The sequence below is a fragment of the Myxine glutinosa genome, chromosome 5 (genome assembly GCF_964187855.1).
Source record: "Myxine glutinosa chromosome 5, kmMyxGlut1.1, whole genome shotgun sequence".
Classification (NCBI taxonomy): domain Eukaryota; kingdom Metazoa; phylum Chordata; class Myxini; order Myxiniformes; family Myxinidae; genus Myxine; species Myxine glutinosa.
Window position 1 is genome coordinate 197,704,166 of NC_136265.1, and position 14,015 is coordinate 197,718,180.

A 14,015-nucleotide genomic window follows, 5' to 3' on the forward strand; every position below is an offset into this window, starting at 1 on the left:
TGCAGTAACAATTGTCATTGATTACAGGAAGTTGATTGTCATTGATTACAGGAAGTTGTTTGTCATTGATTACAGTATACCAACAGCAAGTTGTTTGTCATTGATTACAGTATACCAACAGGAAGTTTGTCATTGATTACAGTATACCAACAGCAAGTTGTTTGTCATTGATTACAGTATACCAACAGGAAGTTGTTTGTCATTGATTACAGTATACCAACAGCAAGTTGTTTGTCATTGATTACAGTATACCAACAGGAAGTTGTTTGTCATTGATTACAGTATACCAACAGCAAGTTGTTTGTCATTGATTACAGTATACCAACAGCAAGTTGTTTGTCATTGATTACAGTATACCAACAGGAAGTTGTTTGTCATTGATTACAGTATACGGTCAACAGGAAGTAGTTTATCATTGATTACAGGAAGTTGTTTGTCATTGATTACAGGAAGTTGTTTGTCATTGATTACAGTATACCAACAGGAAGTTTGTCATTGATTACAGTATACCAACAGCAAGTTGTTTGTCATTGATTACAGTATACCAACAGGAAGTTGTTTGTCATTGATTACAGTATACGGTCAACAGGAAGTAGTTTATCATTGATTACAGGAAGTTGTTTGTCATTTATTACAGGAAGTTGTTTGTCATTGATTACAGTATACCAACAGCAAGTTGTTTGTCATTGATTACAGTATACCAACAGGAAGTAGTTTGTCATTGATTACAGTATACCAACAGGAAGTTGTTTGTCATTGATTACAGTATACGGTCAACAGGAAGTAGTTTATCATTGATTACAGGAAGTTGTTTGTCTTTGATTACAGGAAGTTGTTTGTCATTGATTACAGTATACCAACAGGAAGTTGTTTGTCATTGATTACAGTATACCAACAGGAAGTTGTTTGTCATTGATTACAGTATACCAACAGGAAATAGTTTGTCATTGATTACAGGAAGTTGTTTGTCATTGATTACAGGAAGTTGTTTGTCATTGATTACAGTATACCAACAGGAAGTTGTTTGTCATTGATTACAGTATACCAACAGGAAGTTGTTTGTCATTGACAGTTGAAGTTGTTTGTCAGAAGTTGTACCGTAAAACGGGGTGAATAGGGACAGCCATAAAAATCCTATTTATTCCTATTTAACCCATATATGGGGTTACTAGGGACTATAAGTTGCTTTTTTAAAAAACAAGAGAACAATTTCAACCCAAATATAAACAAATCAGTGTGGTTATCAATTTTCAGCGAAAAAAGTTTCCGAACTTTTTTTCAGTTTGTGTCCCTATTCACCTTGCTCTCCCTATTCACCCCCATTTTACGGTATACCAACAGGAAGTAGTTTGTCATTGATTACAGGAAGTTGTTTGTCATTGATTACAGTATACCAACAGGAAGTTGTTTGTCATTGATTACAGTATATTAACAGGAAGTTGTTTGTCATTGATTACAATATACCCACAGGAAGTAGTTTGTCATTGATTACAGGAAGTTGTTTGTCATTGATTACAATATACCAACAGGAAGTTGTTTGTAATTGATTACAGTATACCAACAGGATGTTGTTTGTCATTGATTACAGTATACCAACAGGAGGTTGTTTGTCATTGATTACAGGAAGTTGTTTGTCATTGATTACAATACACCAACAGGATGTTGTTTGTCATTGATTACAGTATACCAACAGGAAGTTGTTTGTCATTGATTACAGGAAGTTGTTTGTCATTGATTACAGTATACCAACAGGAAGTTGTTTGTCATTGATTACAGTGAAGGAACTGCGCTCCAACGCGAGTCGAAAGAATTGACGCGACCAAAGACGGAATTCGTCCGAGTTGCTTTATTGAAACAAAACAGCTCAGGTATTCTGACAAGCCCGTTTATCGGGCAGCAATATATATACACATTTATGTCGGGAAGTTTGCCTGGCAAAAGCTATACCGGGCATGCCCGGGTGTCAAGGGCGAGCCTTGGAAAGGCGAGTCTGGACCTGCCCGGGCGTGTTTGGCTGCGGCCTGGCAAGTCGAGGCTGGGCATGCCCAGGCGCTCTGGGCGAGCCCTGGAAAGGCGATAGCGGGCATGCCCGGACGCTCTGGGCGAGCCCTTGAAAGGCGATAGCGGGCATGCCCGGACGCTCTGGGCGAGCCCTGGAAAGGCGATAGCGGGCATGCCCGGACGCTCTGGGCGAGCCCTGGAAAGGCGAGTCTGGACCTGCCCGGGCGTGTTTGGCTGCGGCCTGGCAAGTCGAGGCTGGGCGTGCCCGGGCGCTCTGGGCGAGCCCTGGAAAGGCGATAGCGGGCATGCCCGGACGCTCTGGGCGAGCCCTGAAAAGGCGATAGCGGGCATGCCCGGATGCTCTGGGCGAGCCCTGGAAAGGCGAGAGCGGGCATGCCCGGGAAAGACGAGACCGGGCGTGCCCGGGAGGTTCGGGCGTGCCCGGGAACAGTGAGTCCGGGCATGCCCGGGAGAGGCGCGTCTGGCCGTGTTCTGGCCGGTGCAAGGCGATTGTGTGCATCCAGCGGTAACCGCTACAACAGGAAGTTGTTTGTCATTGATTACAGTATACCAACAGGAAGTTGTTTTTCATGCATGAGTTGTGGCTATTCATACAGGTCTTGTAAGAAAACAATGGAATAAATACAAGCCAATCATGCCTATGCATTTCTGCACCATCTACCAATCTCTCCCCAATGCTTCTCGATACCTATCTATCTACCATTTATACTGCCACTACCTTACCAGGAAGACAATTCCATGGGTTAAGTACTCTCCTAGTGAAAGACCCCTTCCTTCATGTCGTCTTAACTCTCCTCTTTTTTACACTCCAGCTATGGCTCCTGATCCTATCGCTGTTGATTCTGTTGAAAAACACTTCTGTTCCTCCTTTGTCTATTCCCCTCATTATCTTAAACATTTTTTTTTAATCAGAATTCTTCTCAATCACCTCTTCTCTAATATAAAAAGCCACATCTACTTCAGCTGCTCCACATAGCCTAATCAAGCTATTCCCAGTCAAATTAATCGAGTGACGCTATGCTAGTGAACCCACACAATGCCCTTATTCAGATGTGGTGACCAATGTGGTGATGTGGTGATGTGAATATTCCAGATAAGGCCTCACTAAATTCCGATATCGTGTTGTCATGTATGAAGCTGCAAATATTCACCGTTGTATCCCTACACCGTGACCGCGGGTTTATTTCCGTTTTTCCGGAAGTTACGGCCCAGCTCGGATGGCGCTGCTGTGAATCGGGCCTGTATCGGGAGAGTGAATAAACGTGTACTACAATCGATCGTAGTTTGTCGAGATACCTTACATGGCGACGAGGATAAACATCTAGACCATGACTTCTTTCGGCCATATCGATGAATTCGACCCTCATGAGGGGGATTTTGACACGTATTCTGAGCGGTTGTCTTTCTACTTCGAGGCGAACGGCATCGTGACCGAAGGCCGGATGAAGGCCGTCTTCCTGTCCGTTTGCGGGGGTGAGACGTTCACACTCGTTAAAAACCTGATTCGACCTCGGACAATCGAGGAGCTCACGTATGCAGAGCTCAAGGCCGCTTTGAAGGAACATTGTAATCCATCTCCTTCAGTCATCCTGAGTCGGTTAAAATTTTACATGTGCAGACAGCAGCAAGGTCAGTCGATCGCAGACTTCATTGCACACCTCAAAAAACTGTCACATCTGTGTGAGTTTGGGGACACGATCGATGACATGCTCCGTGATTTGCTGGTGGTTGGCATGTCCGATGACCGCACTCGTAGACGCCTGCTTGCTGAGAGAAGACTGACGTTCCAAAATGCCAGAGACCGCTATTTCCATGGAAAGTGCTGAACGCATCGCTACACGCATCGGTGCCACTCGCTCGTCTGGTACCAGCCCTGCTGTGAATCGGTTGGATCATGATCAGCCAAAACGTTGGAACAAGGCTCCTCGTCAGAAGCCAGTGCAGTCTCAAACCCACAACAACTGTTTTCGGTGCAACGGAAAGCATCCTCCGGAGACGTGTCGGTTCAAAGATGCCACCTGCCATTTCTGTTCGAAAACTGGCCATATTGCTCCAGCTTGCATCACTCGCAAATCGGGATAAGAGAAAGCTGCTGACAAGAAGATTCATCAGTTTATCGGTTCGGAGGAACCTGAGCTTGACCAGGTGAGCTCTGTTTCCGACAACTCAGAATCGTATGACCTGCTTCATATTGATTCTCACCATAAGCGGGACCCTCTTCTTGCCACTGTTGTCGTCAACAATCGACCATTGCAAATGGAGGTCGACACTGGTGCGGCCGTCTCGCTCATCGGTCATGCTGTTTTCACAAACCTGTGGAGTAGGCTGGGCCAAATCAGGAGTGATTTTCAATTTTTCATACTACAAGGTTGTAATTTACCTAAAAGTTGTGGCTGGTAACAGAAACAAAACCATGAAATTGTTTTTCAAAAATATTGACGTCTTACGGTAAAACAGCCTGTTACCATAGCAACCGTTACAGATGACTCAAAAAATTCTTAAAATCGATGATTTCTCAGGCTGTGTGTGACCCCCAGAGTTGATTCTGGTACCAAAAGATTCAGAATTGAAAGCCAAGGATGAATGGATAGCTTAACAATGTCTGTGACACAATTCAAGACAACTTTTATCCAAAAAACTCATTTTTATCTCAAATTTAAGGCATTTGTTTGGAAAAAAAATGAAAATTTTGCTTTTTAATCATAGGATAATCATTAATCAGAGCTATAGTCAAATTAAATGTACTTTAAATTAACTTTTGTCATTGATTAAGCTTTTTTGTCTCAAATTTAAGGTCTGACATTGAACATTGATAACAAAATAAAAAACCTAGTCCCAATTGTAATCAATGGAGGCCAATGACTTCTTAGTCACAACCTCAGTGGATGTTGCCAGTCCATGCAGCTTCTCCCTGACGCCCTTCACAACCCTGTATAGAGCCTGGAGCTGCGCCTCAGATTTGGGGGCCTTGTTAGTGTTCAAATCTGTGGCGAGTCCAAGTGTCCGCTCTGCTGTCATTGACAACTGGGAGTTTGGCCACAACTTCCTTGCCATGACGATAGCTGTCTGAGGTGGGCCACTGTGCAACGGGGAGCTTGACAAAACTGGAGTCAATACCCAAGAGTTCAAACATGCTCCAAGAGTCGTAACCAACAAAGTCTTTGAGGGCTTTACTCCCCAATTGCTGTGAGGCTGGCATCTCCTGTATCATGTTATGTGCAGTCCCATGGTACCTGAGCATAGCCCTTCTCATAGTCTGCTTGTCAGATGACGTTCTGTCCGAGAAGAGTGCCAAAGAGACCAATCTCTCTGAGAGGTACCACAAATGGTTTTGTAGCTTCTCTCGGGCCACAGTCACAAAGGACAGAAATTTGGCAGGCCACTTTGTTGGATTCTTTGCGATACTGGCCTCAGCCTTGAGGAGGTTCTTCATCAGGTACATGTCGTTAGATGGTGCATCTGCAGCACTGGTACATGTCAACCACGCTTTAGTGTAGAAGACTGACATGAATGCAGCGAGACTGGTTATGTCTTCCAGCTCTTCGGGTGTGTAGATATCTCCCAGCTGCCAACGGAAGAGTGCCACCTTTATAGTGTATAAAGTCTTGCTCATCCAACGGGCGTGGTGGAATGCCCCAGGAGCTTTGATAGTGATGGTCCTCATACCATCAGGGACAGTCCCTCCAAGAAACAGCAGTGTGAGGTGTGCCAGCTCCAGGTAGTCGTGTCGAAGAGTCTCCTTTGTGCTATTGTCCATCCACGTCTGAAGGAAGGTGATGGTGGCATGTACATGGCCAGCCAGCTCTCTCTGTTGAGCAGACACCTCGACCAATGTGTAGTTGCCCTGGTCCAATTCACTCCGAGTGTTGAGCAGTCGCTTGAACAGCTGTTCATTAGGTCCTGTGGTGGGGCCATACACTATTGAGCAAGACGCCCCTCCAACCAATTCGTGGATGTGGTGCCGACACGCCAGTTGCAGAAGACTCCTGCCAAACTCAGTCTCCCGTCTTACTACGACTCCACTCTTGACCCCAGAGTTCACTGCCGTTGTATCGAAGACAAGAGCGCCTATCCTTGATGTGTGCAAGAGCGCCTTGAACGCCCTGATGAATGGTTACAGTAACAACCGAAAGCAGGCATTAAAATTAATGATTGTAAGCTGCTTTTGTTAACTTTTTTATTGAAATGAAGATGGCCAAATTTAAACAACGTTATAACAGTTATAAAAACTGGACAATACAAGGTTGAAAAGACAATTTAAAGTAAATTTAATCTGATTAATGGTTATCCTATGATTAAAAAGCAAAATTTTCAATTTTTTTCCATAAATATGCTTGAAATTTCAGACAAAAATCAGTTTTTTGGATAAAAGTGGTATTGAATTGTGTCACAGACATTGTTAAGCTATCCAATCATCCTTGGCTTTCAATTCTGCATCTTTTGGTACCAGAATCAACTCTGGGGGTCAAACACAGCTTGAGAAATCGTCAATTTAGGCATTTTTTGAGTCGTCTGTAACTGTTTTTTTTTTGTTGTTTTGTTTTTTGTTTTTTTTTGTATACAAGATCGAGTCTCGTGAAAGAGCGAACATTAATCACACAGAAAGACAAACAGACACACAAAACAAATAACATCGGGAGCGGTAGACAAGATGGGGAGAGAGGGGGAAGGACACAAACACAACATTTGAGAGCAGGGACCGAGAGACATGGAGACATCGAGAGAACTGTGGGAGGGCGAGGGCTTTGGGGGGGAGGCATGGGAAGGGGGGGGGGGTGGGAGAGGTATAAAACATATGGACACTGCCGAGACTTCCAGGAAAGAAGTTGGAATTTCAAACAAGGTGGATCTGGGGTGAATTAGTGGGGGTAGAAAAGATCAAGGTTTTGGATGGGGGAAGATAAGAGATGGTGGTGAACAGCTGTTTTGAAGACCTGGAGGGAGGAGTGTGATTGAAGTGAGTGTGGGAGTTTGTTCCAGAGGCGGGAGAAAAGAGGAATGAAAGAGTGAAGGTGAGCAGAGAGCCGAGATTTCGGCAGTTTAACCATCAGAGGGTGGCTGGCAGATCTTGTGCGACCTGTAGGAATATTTGGGGGACAGAGCACAGAGAGAGCTGGGGGAGCAAGGCCGGAGAGGAGTCGGTAGAAGACAGAAAGACCACCTACCTGCCTGCGGTGAGTGAGTGAAAGGCCCTCAGAGATAGCTTCATCGCGGGAGATTCCAATGATTCTGAAAGCTTTGGATTCAACAGCGTGAAGCCGAGCCAGGTGTGAGGCAGGAGCACCAGCCCATAGGGGAGAACAGTATTCCATTGAGCTGCGGATGAAAGCCTTGTATGTGGTGAGGAGCTCAGGTGTGCCTAGGAAGGACTTCGCACGACGGAGGATGCCCAGTCGGCGACTGGCTTTGGAGGCCAGCTTGGAAATGTGGTTTTCCCAAGAAAGATCATGGCAGATGGTGAGACCCAAAAGCTTGAGCGACAGAACTTCTTGGAGAGGATTGTTGAGAAAGTAGATGGGAGGGTTGTCCAGTCGATCTTTTCGGAGAGACATAGTAAGAGTGTGAGATTTGTCAGGATTGAAAGACATGTTCCACATGTTTGACCAGTCTGTGATTTTGTCCAGGTCTTCAGAGAGTGAGGAGGCTGCAGACTGCCGATCTGAGGGAAGAGGAATGGAGCGGCAGAGAGTGGAGTCATCAGCAAAGAGATAGAGGATTTTCCAGAGAGTCGGAGAGATCATTGATAAAGACCAGAAAAAGCACAGGGCCCAGCACACTGCCTTGGGGAACTCCAGCCTGAACGGGAAGGGGAGATGAGAGAAATCCATTCAGGGCCACACGTTGACTACGACCAGAGAGGAAGTCCGCAAGCCATGCATGGAGATTTCCATGGATACCATAGGAGGAGAGTTTGGTGAGCAGAGCTGGGTGCCAGACCGTATCGAAGGCACGTGATATGTCAAGGGAGACAGCTCTGATTTCCTGTTTGGCATTGAGGACCTCAATCAATTGTTGAGACAGCAGAAGCAGCATGTCCAGAGTAGAGTGACCTGGTCTGAAACCAAATTGATGATCAGAGATCAAGCCATTGGAGAAGAGGAAAGATTTCATATCCGAAGCAATGATGGATTCCATGACTTTGCTGATAATTGGGAGCAGGCTGATTGGTCTGTAGTTGCAAGGATCTGTTTTTGCACCTTTTTTGTGTAAAGCGGTAATGTTTGCTGATTTCCAGGATGCTGGCAGATGACCTTGAGCAAAAGATAGGGTGAAAAGAACAGAGAGAGGGTGAGATAGAGCGGCAGAGCAGGATTTTAGGACCCGTGGGCTGATGCCATCTGGTCCAGTTGCAGAATCAGAGTCGAGGTTTGACAAAAACTCCTCCACCTTGTCAGGAGAGAAGATCACAGAGTCCAGGAGCAGTTTGGTTCGACTGGGAAAGGTGGGAACAGAGAGAGATGGGTTTGGGACTAAGGATTTTGAGGCAAACACAGAGTTGAGGCATTCGGCTTTGTCACGTGCGATGTCAACTGTGTGGCCATTTGAGGTAAGGGAGGGGGTGGAGGGGGAACAAACACCAGAAATGGACTTGACCAGACGCCACCAGGATTTGGAGGAAGGAGACAGGTTTGAGAGTTCATTCTTGAGTGAGGAGAGATAGTGCTTCCTGGCACTCCTGAGGGTAGACACACACTTGTTCCGAGCTTGGTGGAAGGAACTGAGATTTCCTTCAGTTGGATTAGCCTTCCAAGAGGAAAAGGCAAGTTGTTTCAGGGCAACTGCCTCACCACAAGATTCAGTGTACCATGGACGGGAGGAAGGGTAAGACAACTGAAGGCGAGATGGGATAAATCTGTGCATGAGAGAGATCAGTTTGCTTTGGAAGTATTCCCAGGAAGAATTGATGTCAGAGGCAGTGGAGATGGGAGACCAATCCAGACGATTGATGGCTGCTTGAAGACCGTCCCAGTCGGCCTGAGTGAAATGCCAGACTCGTCGACGCTGAGGAGGCTCTCTGAGAATGGCCAGAGAGATGTCCACTTTGACAAGCACATGATCAGAAGAACCGATTGGAGCAGAAGAAGAGCAGCAGACATTAGCAGGGAAGTTAGTCATGACCAAGTCTAGAAGAGAAGATACTCCATTGGCTGAGATCCGGGTCGGGAAATTGACAGATTGTGTCAATCCCAGTGAGTCACAGAAGTCCTTTGCTGAGGTGCCATGACTGGTGAGAGAGGAACCCACACCCAACCAGGTGGCATGATGACAATTGAAGTCACCACATATGAGGAAGAGAGAGTTGGGATGAGTGGATAGAAGTTGGTCCATGTTGTCAGACAGTGAAATGTAGATGGAGTCATCACTGTTTGGGGGACAGTACAGAACACATATGAACAAAAGGTGGGAGCGGAGAGGAAGCCGTAGCCAGAGGTACTCCTGGGGGTGAGGAGGAGAGAGGGCAGTGCAAGGAGAGTGAGGAAGAGAGTTTTTGATAAAGATAGCCACCTACCACCAGGCCGAGGCTCAGGTCTATCATACCGGAGGAGGTATGGTAACGGGCTGTCTGACCGTAAAACGTCAATATTTTTGAATTTTTTTTTCATGATTTTGTTCCTGATACTCACTCACAACTTTTAGGTAAATTACATTGAATTAGGAAAATCACCTCCGATTTGGCCCAGCCTACTGTGGAGTGATGCTGACTGACCCCATCTGAAACCTACTACCTATGGACTCTCCACCTATACAGGTGAGAAGATTGTTCCCTGCGGTACATGTGACGTCATGGTGGGCTACGATAACCGTGAGTTTCACCTACCCCTGATAGTCATTCCTGGAAAGGGCCCTTCCTTACTCGGCAGGAACTGGTTGAGCATAATTCAACTGAAGTGGAAAAGCATTCATCAACTCCGGCAGCCAACGTTTCTCCTACCACAGCATACACACTCAAAAATGTGCTGGATACGTACCCGGATGTCTTCAAGGATGAGCTTGGAACCTTGAAAGGACATACGGCTAAACTCAGTGTTGACCGGGATGCCAATCCTATGTTTTGCAGAGCTCGCCCAGTCCCTTTCACCCTGCGGGAGCGGATTTTTTTTTTTTTTTTTTTTGTATACAGAATCCAGGCTCGTGAAAGAGCTAACATTTATCACACAAACAAATCAAACAGACAAACAAAATATATAAAAAGAGGGAGCAGTAGACAAGATGGGGAGAGAAGGGGAAGCACACAAATACAACATTTGAGAGCAGGGACATCGGGAGATGTGTGGGAGGGAGAGGGCTTGGGGGGAGGAGGCGTGGGAAGGGGGGGGGGGGGTGGGAGAAGTATAAAACACAAGGACACCAAGGACTTCCAGGAAAGAAGTTGGTATTTCAAAAAAGTGGATTTGGGGTGAAATTAGCGGGGGTAGAAAAGATCAAGGTTTTGGATGGGGGAAGATAAGAGATGGTGGTGAACAGCTGTTTTAAAGAGCTGGAGGGAGGAGTGTGATTGAAGTGAGTGTGGGAGTTTGTTCCAGAGGCGGGAGAAAAGAGGAATGAAAGAGTGAAGGTGAGCAGAGAGTTTTGATTTTGGCAGTTTAACCATGAGAGGGTTGCAGGCAGATCTTGTGCGACCTGTAGGAATATTTGGGGGACAGAGCCCAGAGAGAGCTGGGGAGGGGCAAGGCCGAAGAGGAGTCGGTAGAAGACGGAAAGACCACCAACCTGCCTGTGGTGAGTGAGTGAAAGGCCCTCGGAGTTAGCTTCATCGCGGGAGATTCCAATGATTCTGAACGCTTTGGTTTCAACAGCGTGAAGACGAGCTAGGTGTAAGGCAGGAGCACCAGCCCAGAAGGGAGAGCAGTATTCCTTTGAGCTGCGGATGAAAGCCTTGTATATAGTAAGGAGCTCAGGTGTGCCAAGGAAGGACTTCGCATGACGGAGGATGCCCAGTCGACGACTGGCTTTGGAGGCCAGATTTGAAATGTGGTTTTCCCAGGAAAGATCATGGCAGATAGTGAGACCCAAAAGCTTGAGTGGCAGAAATTCTTGGAGAGGATTATTCAGAAAGTGGATGGGAGGGTTGTCCAGTCAGTCTTTTCGGAGAGACATCGTAAGAGTGTGAGGTTTGTCAGGATTGAAAGACATGTTCCACTTGTTTGCCCAGCCTGTGATTTTGTCCAGGTCTGCAGAGAGTGAGGAGGCTGCAGACTGCCGATCTGAGGGACGAGGAATGGAGCGACAGAGAGTAGTCATCAGCAAAGAGATAGAGTGGATTTTCAAGAGAGTCGGAGAGATCATTGATGAAGACCAGAAAAAGCACAGGGCCCAAAACACTGCCTTGGGGAACTCCAGCCTGAACAGGAAGGGGAGATGAGAGAAACCCATTTAGGGCCACACGTTGACTACGACTAGAGAGGAAGTCCGCCAGCCATGCGTGGAGATTTCCATGGATACCAAAGGAGGAGAGTTTGGTGAGCAGAGCGGGGTGCCAGACCGTAACGAAGGCACGTGATATGTCAAGGGAGACAGCTCTAATTTCCTGTTTGGCATTGAGGACCTCCATCCATTGTTGAGAAAGCAGAAGCAGCATGTCCAGAGTAGAGTGACCTGGTCTGAAACCAAATTGATGATCAGAGATCAAGCCATTGGAGAAGAGGAAAGATTTCATATCCGAAGCAATGATGGATTCCATGACTTTGCTGATAATTGGGAGCAGGCTGATTCGTCTGTAGTTGCTAGGATCTGTTTTTGCACATTTTTTGTGCAAGGCGGTGATGTTGGCTGATTTCCAAGCAGATGACAGATCACCTTGAGCAAAAGAGAGGGTGAAGAGAACATAGAGAGGGAGCGAAAGAGCGAAAGAACAGGATTTTATGACCCATGGGCTGATGCCGTCAGGTCCAGTTGCAGAATCAGAGTCGAGGGTTGACAGAAACTTTTCCACCTTGTCAGGAGGAAAGAACACAGAGTCCAGGAGCAGCTGGGTATGACTGGGTACGGTGGGTACAGAGAGGGATGGGTTTGGGACACAAGATTTAGAGGCAAACACAGAGTTGAGGCATTCAGCTTTTTCACGTGCGGAGTCAGCTGTGTAGCCATTTGAGTTGAGGGAGGGGATGGAGGGGGAACAAACACCAGAAACAGATTTGACCAGATGCCACCAGGATTTGGAAGAGGGAGACAGATAAGAGAGTTCGGTCTTGAGAATGGAGAGATATTGTTTCCTGGCTCTCCTGAGGGTGGACACACACTTGTTTCAGGCTTCGTGAAAGGAAATGAGATTTCCTTCCATTGGATTTGCTTTCCAGGAGAAAAAGGCAAGTTGTTTCAGGGCAACAGCCTCACCACAAGATTCCGTGTACCATGGACGGGAGGAAGGGTATGACAACTGAAGACGAGATGGGATAAATCTGTGCATGAAAGAGAGCAATTCATGAGAGGAGCGTGAGAGGACATGAGAGCATTCGAGGATTGACAAGGAACTGGATCATCTTGAAAATCTGGGCATCATCGAGCAAATCCAGTATGCCGAATGGGCTGCGCCCATCGTTCAGGTCATAAAATCGGACCAGTCCATCCGCATATGTGGAGATTATAAAATGACCGTGAACAAGTGTTCTTTATTGAATAAATATCCAATCCCGCGGATCGAAGACCTATATGCTCATCTCACGGGAGGCAAGACTTTTACGAAACTCGATCTCAAATCCGCCTATCTACAGCTCCGCTTGGACGAGAATTCGAAACAGTATCTTACCATCAACACATATCGTGGGTTGTACAGGTTCCACCGACTCAGTTTTGGGGTGAAATCTGCACCTGGAATTTATCAGTGTGTCATGGACAGTTTGTTTGCCGCCCAACGCAATGTCGTTTTTTTACCAGGATGATATTCTGGTTACTGCTCGTACGGACGCGGAACATCTACAAAACTTGTATAGAGTTCTGAAGAACATTTTGGACTCCGGCCTACATTTGCGTCAAGACAAATGCAAGTTTATGGTACCATCAGTCACGTACCTGGGTCATACGATTGATGCCGAGGGTCTACACCCGACAGATGAGAAAGTCCAAGCTATCAAGGATGCTCCGGCTCCACGAGACATAACTGAATTGAAGTCATACCTCGGTTTGCTTCAGTTCTATGGTCGTTACATCCGGAATGTGACCGACGTTTTGGGCCCCCTTTATCGGCTTTTGAGGAAAGGAGTCTCCTGGAACTGGGGGTCCACTGAACAATCAGCATTCCAGACCTCTAAGGATCTGCTCAAATCGTCCAATGTTCTCGTTCATTTTGATCCAGAGAAGGATCTTGTGCTGCCATGCGATGCCTGTCGGTATGGAGTTGGGAGTGTATTATCACACGTGATGCCTGATGGTACGCAAAGACCTGTTGCATTTGCATCCAGAACATTGTCCCCTGCAGAGAAGAACTATTCCCAACTTGACAAGGAAGGATTGGGAATCGTTTTCGGCATCAGCCAATTTCGCCAGTACCTTCTTGGACATCATTTCACGATTCGCACTGATCACAAGTCACTGATCAGTCTGTTTGGTCCAACTAAGGCGACATCTGACACTACCGCCCAGGATCATCCGCTGGTCCCTGTTTCTCGCTGCTTATGACTACACCATATGTTATAAGCCCGGTTCGTCTATCACAAATGCAGATGCCATGAGTCGGTTACCCCTTCCAGAATCTGTTGATGATTCGCCTACACCAGGATCCATTATCGCACTGATGGATCATCTGGAAGATTGTGCTGTCGATTCCGGCCAGATCCGCACTCATGCTCGACGAGACCCGTTCTGTCCAGAACTGTCCAGGCTGTACAGCTTGGATGGCATTTGCTACCTGCGGGTGACCCAGCTTTTGCGGCTTTTAAAGCACGTAAAAACGAACTCAGCGTGGAAAATGGTTGCCTACTCTGGGGATGTGGTGCTGTGATCCCGGAAAATCTGCGTTCCAGGGTCATGGATGAAATCCATGACTGTCACCCCGG

General features: G+C 46.6%; 1 protein-coding gene across 1 annotated transcript in view; it reads left to right on the forward strand.

Annotated features, from left to right (window-relative positions):
• The window catches only part of LOC137426529 (MAM domain-containing glycosylphosphatidylinositol anchor protein 2-like), a 491,190-nt gene that overhangs the window by 204,789 nt on the left and 272,386 nt on the right, over window positions 1-14,015 (forward strand). The gene's annotated exons all lie outside the window — the stretch shown is intronic.